At 44.2% G+C, this 6,104-nt stretch overlaps 1 pseudogene; it reads right to left on the reverse strand.

Moving 5' to 3' along the window:
- Positions 1-410: 410 nt before the first annotated feature.
- Positions 411-3,104, reverse strand: LOC105756963 (dehydrogenase/reductase SDR family member 2, mitochondrial-like; annotated as a pseudogene).
- Positions 3,105-6,104: the final 3,000 nt, after the last annotated feature.

Consider the following 6,104-nt stretch of genomic DNA (forward strand, 5'->3'; position numbering starts at 1 on the left):
ATGAGTAGAGGGCAGGGTATCTCAGAGTTACAAACTTGGACTCTGCTCAGGGCTGCTGCAGCCCTAGAAAGACCACTTCCATTTCTCTGATTCCAGGACAGTGGTGGGGACTCTGGGCCCTCTGCCTGTGGATTCTTTGTCCTGCTTCCAGTAGAGTTCCTGCTGAATTCCCTAGGCACTCCAGATATGAGTGAATGACACTAATGGATAGAATTCTTTTTTCCTTTTTTTTAGTTGATCCAGAAGTCTCAAAGTCAGACTTTTGCTATTCTTGTTGCATTACTGGCTCAACTAAGCCTGTTTCCCAGTGGGAAGGTATAACTCAACATCCAGTCTCCTCTCCCTAGCCCCCTCTGCTCCCTGTTTGACACCAAATGACTTCCTCCCTTCCTCTTCCCCCTTTCCTCCCCTCACCCCCTCTTCTCAATGTGGGGCAATAGCTGGCTCAGCAGTAGGGCTGGGGACTTCACACTGACATTCAGGATCTGAAATCAGAGCAAGTAACGGTGGAGAGGGAGACAGTCAGTCCAGTGCTCAGTTCTCACTGTATTCACAAATATACCACATGAGAGCATGGGTGTGAGGTCCTCTGACAACTGGTGGTGGGGAGAGTGTTGGCTTTCCTTGGTGGGTATGGAGGTCCTAAAGATGCAGGAATAAGGGGATCAGGCTGAGGATTCCAGAGTCTGCATGTCTCCCCACTGTCTCCAAGGGTATCATCTGAGGAAAATGTCCCATGTGGGGCTGAGGAGGAACTGGGCCAGCTGGGTCTAGATTTTAGGGTTACTACCTGGAGGTTCCAATCTCAGGAATTAAGCATCCCTGGGGAGGGAAGGGAGCCATTCCATTCTCTGTGCCCCACATTGATTATGATTGTCTAGGTCCATGTTGGACACTTCCTGTGGGCTGGGAGCTCCTGGAGGGCAGGGACCAAAACTACATCTTAGACACTCTCGCCTCTATCTCACAGACAGGGAAACTGAAGCCCCAAGAGTCAGGCACCTGTCCTTGCTGTGTGCAATGAATCTGTGAGGGGAGAGTGGGTGTATGAGAGCCGAGGGGAGGGAGGGTGACACTGAAGCTGATCTCACCTTGTCGCAGACCTGTTTGCTGCTCCTCGTTGTACTTTCCACCATGGCATTGAACCCTGCCATGCAGACCAAGAAGTCGACACCCCCACAGTGTTCCAGGGCCTGCAGGGGATAAGGGGACATAGAGAACCAGAGTCATGGAGGAAAGAAGGTTTCTGCTGCAGTTGGAGATGAATTCTCTTTGACGACCCTGGGGCTATGGGTCATATCCAGAATATCAGAGGAGAACATCTCTTCTCTTTTAGGAACCAGGCACTGAGCTTCTGGGTAAAAAAGGATGGAGTTTCACCCAAAGTACCTTTTCATGTCCTTCTTCTAGTTTCAGGCACTGTTGACAACCAGTACCAAAACGTCTTTCATTTGTACTGTTTTCTGAAACTTCATTCTCACCTCTCCTTTACCCTGAGAACACTCTAGCTCTGACTATAAAAGCAGGATTCCTTTCTCTACATTTCTGTATCCCCTCAGATCCCTCCTCAGCTTCCAACGCATCCATTCAACACTGTAGCAGGTCGTTGAACAGACTGCTCCTTCCTCACCGGCATGCTATTATAGCTCCCCGAATCTTGGGCCACCTGCAAGATTTCCTCCTTGATCATTTTCTCTCTCTGTTCAGGTCTGTAGGTCTGTTTAGGGGCAACAGCTGGCTTCCTGGGCAGGAGTTAAGTGCCACATAGTTGGCTTGATTTCTGTGAAGGTGCCCTTAACTCTCTGCCCTAGTATAGGTCATGAGCAGTAAAATCTCTGGGTCCTTGTCTGTACCTCCTTCTATGCCTTCTCACCGTGGCCACCAGCCGCTCCTGGTCTTCGGCCTTACCCACATGGCACACGGTGCCTGTCACACTCAGTCTCTCCCCTCAAAACATTGCCACTGCCCAGTCCATATTCCGATGCTTCCAGCTGCTGACAATCAAGTGGGCACCATCCTAGGCCAGACACCTGGTGGTGGCAAAACCAATCCTGGGAGTAGAGATGGAAAGGATGTGGTAATTTAGTCTGGGACTGAATTCTTCCTTTCTTGCTGCATTTCTAGCCCTGAGGCTCTGAGCAATTTCTCTTCACTAACCCAGAGCAGCTAACCTCATGCCCTGCTTATAAGACTGCAATAGATAAAGAAGATATGCATCTGTCCATGGGTGTATGGACCTCCTCCTTACCCTTCAGATCTTATTGGACTCACTTCTTACCCAAGCTACTAAGGTGGCAACCAGTTCTCAGTTCAAACAAAAAACAAGCCTTTGGCTTGTTTTGCAGTTGCAACCTGAGAGCTCCTTGCTTCAGGCCTTTGGATCCCTAGGCACTCAAACACATGGAACTTGAAAGTGTGGAGCATTAACCCCATGTAAGGCAACCCTTAGAGTCCCAAAGATTGGAGGTTCGAGTCTACCCAGAGGTGCCTCAGAGGACAGCCTGATAATCTACTTCCAAAAAATTAGTCACTGAAAACCCTATGGAGCATAGTTGTACTCTGACACAGATGGAGTGGCCATGAGTTATACTCAACTCCATAGCAACTGGTTTTTTTAGAGTAGCTCTTGACCAATGGAGAAAGGGAGCCAGTGGATGATTTCACCTCCTGTCTTCCCTTGATGGATGCTTCCATGATGTAATTCATAAGTTTCCTGGAGGACCTGTAGAACCCATCACCCAGGACTTGTAGCGGTGGCCAGCCCCATAACTCATCCTGTACTTGCTTTCTCTCCTTTCCTAGTTCCCTTTCCTGTCCCTCATTGTTTCTCCTTAGGATCACACCCCTCAAATAAACTACTTGCACTTAAGCCTTTGTTTCAGGCTCTGGGATCCAGGGTAAAACAAAGAGGTCAACAAAATCCAGAGCCACTCACAAAGCTCTGATCCCCAGAGTTGCTGTCATCTGTTTGTGGATCTTGTGATCATGGCAACTTTGTTGACCAGTTTGACCCTACTATTGGCTCCATTGCTTGTTCTCCTCATGGAGGGTGGGGCTGCAGGGAGCAGGAGGCCCCTCCATGCCTGGGTCAGGGTCCTAAACATATTGGTTTCTGTTTGGTGTTCCTTTTGGTGAACTTGGTCTGGGACGTCTCTGAGAAAGGCAATTAGAGTTCCATTCAGTAGTTCTGATAAGTAGGCAGATGAAGTAGCATTCTCCCTTGTTGTGCTAGAACTCAGATGGTCTTCGAATCACTTCTGGAAGCTCAGCCTAGAGCCTGTTTCTCCCACACTTTCAGTGGTTTTATGAACACAGAATTCCCTATACTAAATCATTTCTGTTTAAACTAACTGGAGTGGTTTCTGTTATTGGAAATAGAGTCCTGAAATAGACACAGATAGGTTCAATAAATATCTGTTCACTGAGACCCCTGGGATAATGAACATCTACTTCACAGGTTTGTTGTGAGAGGACAAAGTAAGTTAAGGGTGTGAAAGGGCTTTGTAAATTGTAAAGTGTCTAAAATGTAAGAAGTTCCATGACTCCTTAAGGGTTGACATGTGTTTTATCATTTTATCCCTTGTGAGTTTTCTGCCTCAATGCTTTTGGGTACATCTCCCGCCTTGCTTGCAATGACCTTCTCTGGCTGCTTCTCATTGCTTAGCATCTTCTTGCAGATGTATCTTTGTTTTCAGTGCATTAGAGGAGTCTTCTCTGACGATCCAAAGCTGACTTAGTGTCTCCTTCCATGTGACTTAGTGGCTCCCAGTTCCTAGCATGTATCTCACTAACTCTAAGTAACCATGTTGCATTTATCACTCAGAGCAGGATGCTCGGAGCCCTGGTCATGCGGTGGTAAAGAGCTCAGCTGCTAACCAAAAGGTGGGCAATTTAAATCCACCAGCGGCTCCTTGGAAACCCTATGGGGCAGTTCTACTCTATGAGTCGGAATCGACTCGACAGCAACGGGTTTGGTACGGGTTTAGCAGGATGCTTAGCACCTAATATTTGCTTAATAGGTATTTGTTGGATGAATGAATAAATAAATAAATGGATTGGGATTTAGCTGCATTGGAACAATGATTTCTCAGGGGCTTTACTAAGCCCATGGGACAAATTCCTTAGTCATAACATGTCATACTTTCCTCCATGCTGTTAGTTGTACCAATTCAGCTCCAGTCTCAAAGCATGTATTTTCAAGTGTCCATTGATTTAGGAAATAATATTGGAGTAGTCCCTCTCCTTGAGCATAGAGAATGTGACCCAGCTGGAGCTGGGCCCACAAGGACTCACAAGAACACATCAACTGGGCCCTGAGGTATAAAGACAATAGCTAAAATAATCTTAGAAAGTACCTTTTAGGGAAACTTTCACATAAAGCCTACCAAACACAACACAAAAGACTTTCCACTCTTATCTTTTTCTATTAGCATTTAGTGAATAGAAATATTTGGACCAATGAAGACCCTCCTGACTCTTGTTACTGAAACCTGTACCAATGATTGCTAAGAAAGATAATTCAAAATGTAGGATCACAGTTTCTAGACAATCTGAAAAGGCTAAGCTTTCAATGGTTTTGTCCACTTGTAATGTTAACGTATACTGATGGCTCTGTAACTATTCTTTGGACTTGGACACACATGGCTGTGGCAGCATGCTTGTCCGTTATCCCATTCTTGCCTATTCTGTGATATTCCTTGGACTTGGATAGACATGGCTGTAGCAGCATGCTTATCCATTTTCCCACTTTTGTCTGTTCTGTGATATTTCCTTGGACTCAGGCAGACATGGCCCTTTTGAATATACACCGAATAAAACTTTCTTTTTGCTTTACTAAACTTTATGATGTTTTTCCCCTACTACACCATCCTTGATGTTTAAGGGCTTTCGGTGACAACAGGCTTTTGTGAACACTATCAACTTGGGTTTCCCTAATGTTTAGGATGCTGAACCTCTGCTCAAATCTCCACAAATCTAGCTAGATTTTATTTTATTTAAAAAGATAGAGCTAGAATTTATCTTATTTACATAAAACTAATTCCCTTATTTAAGCATTTATGCATAAGTAAATTTTAGGCAAACGTCGAAGCAGATGACTCTTGTGAAGCAAACTTTAAACACAAACTCATAATATTTTTTCTCTGAAATTTAGCTCATGTCATTCTTACTTCATTCATTATAATTTCTTACCTCTCTTGTAGACAAAGATTCAAAATAAAGTATGATTTCCTTCTCCTCCTACTTAACTGTATGTCAATGCCACTCCAGGCAGTTTAGTCTTAAATCTCTGAGGTTTCATCTTGCCCAAGGACAGGGCTACTCTCCTTTCCCCAAACTGTTTCTCAGTCTTTCTGGCAAAGAAGAACCTGCTGGGGGGCGAGGGGGGGCGTGGACTAAGCATTCCTCTCTCCCTCCCTCCCTCCGTCCCTCTCTCGTTCTCTCTTTCTCTTCTCTGCTTCTCTGCTCTAATCATATCTTCCTTTATTTTTGGGAAAGATACAGCACCTAGGAGTTCACTTATTTGTCAACTAACTCAACGAACATTTATTGGGAACCTACTATGTGCTGGGCACTGAGACTACTGAGATGACGCTATTTTAGTTTGGGTACTCAAGGCATTCACAGTCTAGGTGGGACCTGCACAACAATAAATGATTATAATACATGTGGTAGAAGCAAAATATGATTAATATGATTAGGATCAAAGAAGATGGAGGAGCACCTAACTACACTTGGTGTGGAGCCGTTAGATAAAAATATCCTGGTGAAGGTGATACCGGAAGTTGACTCAGGAAAAGAAAACTTTACTATTGATTTTTCTTTTCTTAAAGGATACATGCTTTAAAAAAAAATAAATAAATGTATACATGTTCACTGTAAAAATATTGAAAATATTTGGAAAAATTTATAAGAAAGTGTATGGACACCAGTAAGGAGAACGATGAAATCAGGAAATCAATACCATTTTTAATAGCCCCAAAAAATATAAAATACTTAGGAATAAATCTAAACAGGGATGTAAAAGACCTATACAAAGAAAACTACAAAACACTACTGCATGAAACCCAAAGGGATCTACATAAATGGAAAAACATACCATGCTC

The sequence above is a fragment of the Trichechus manatus genome, unplaced genomic scaffold, assembly GCF_000243295.1.
Source record: "Trichechus manatus latirostris isolate Lorelei unplaced genomic scaffold, TriManLat1.0 scaffold00305, whole genome shotgun sequence".
Lineage (NCBI taxonomy): Eukaryota > Metazoa > Chordata > Mammalia > Sirenia > Trichechidae > Trichechus > Trichechus manatus.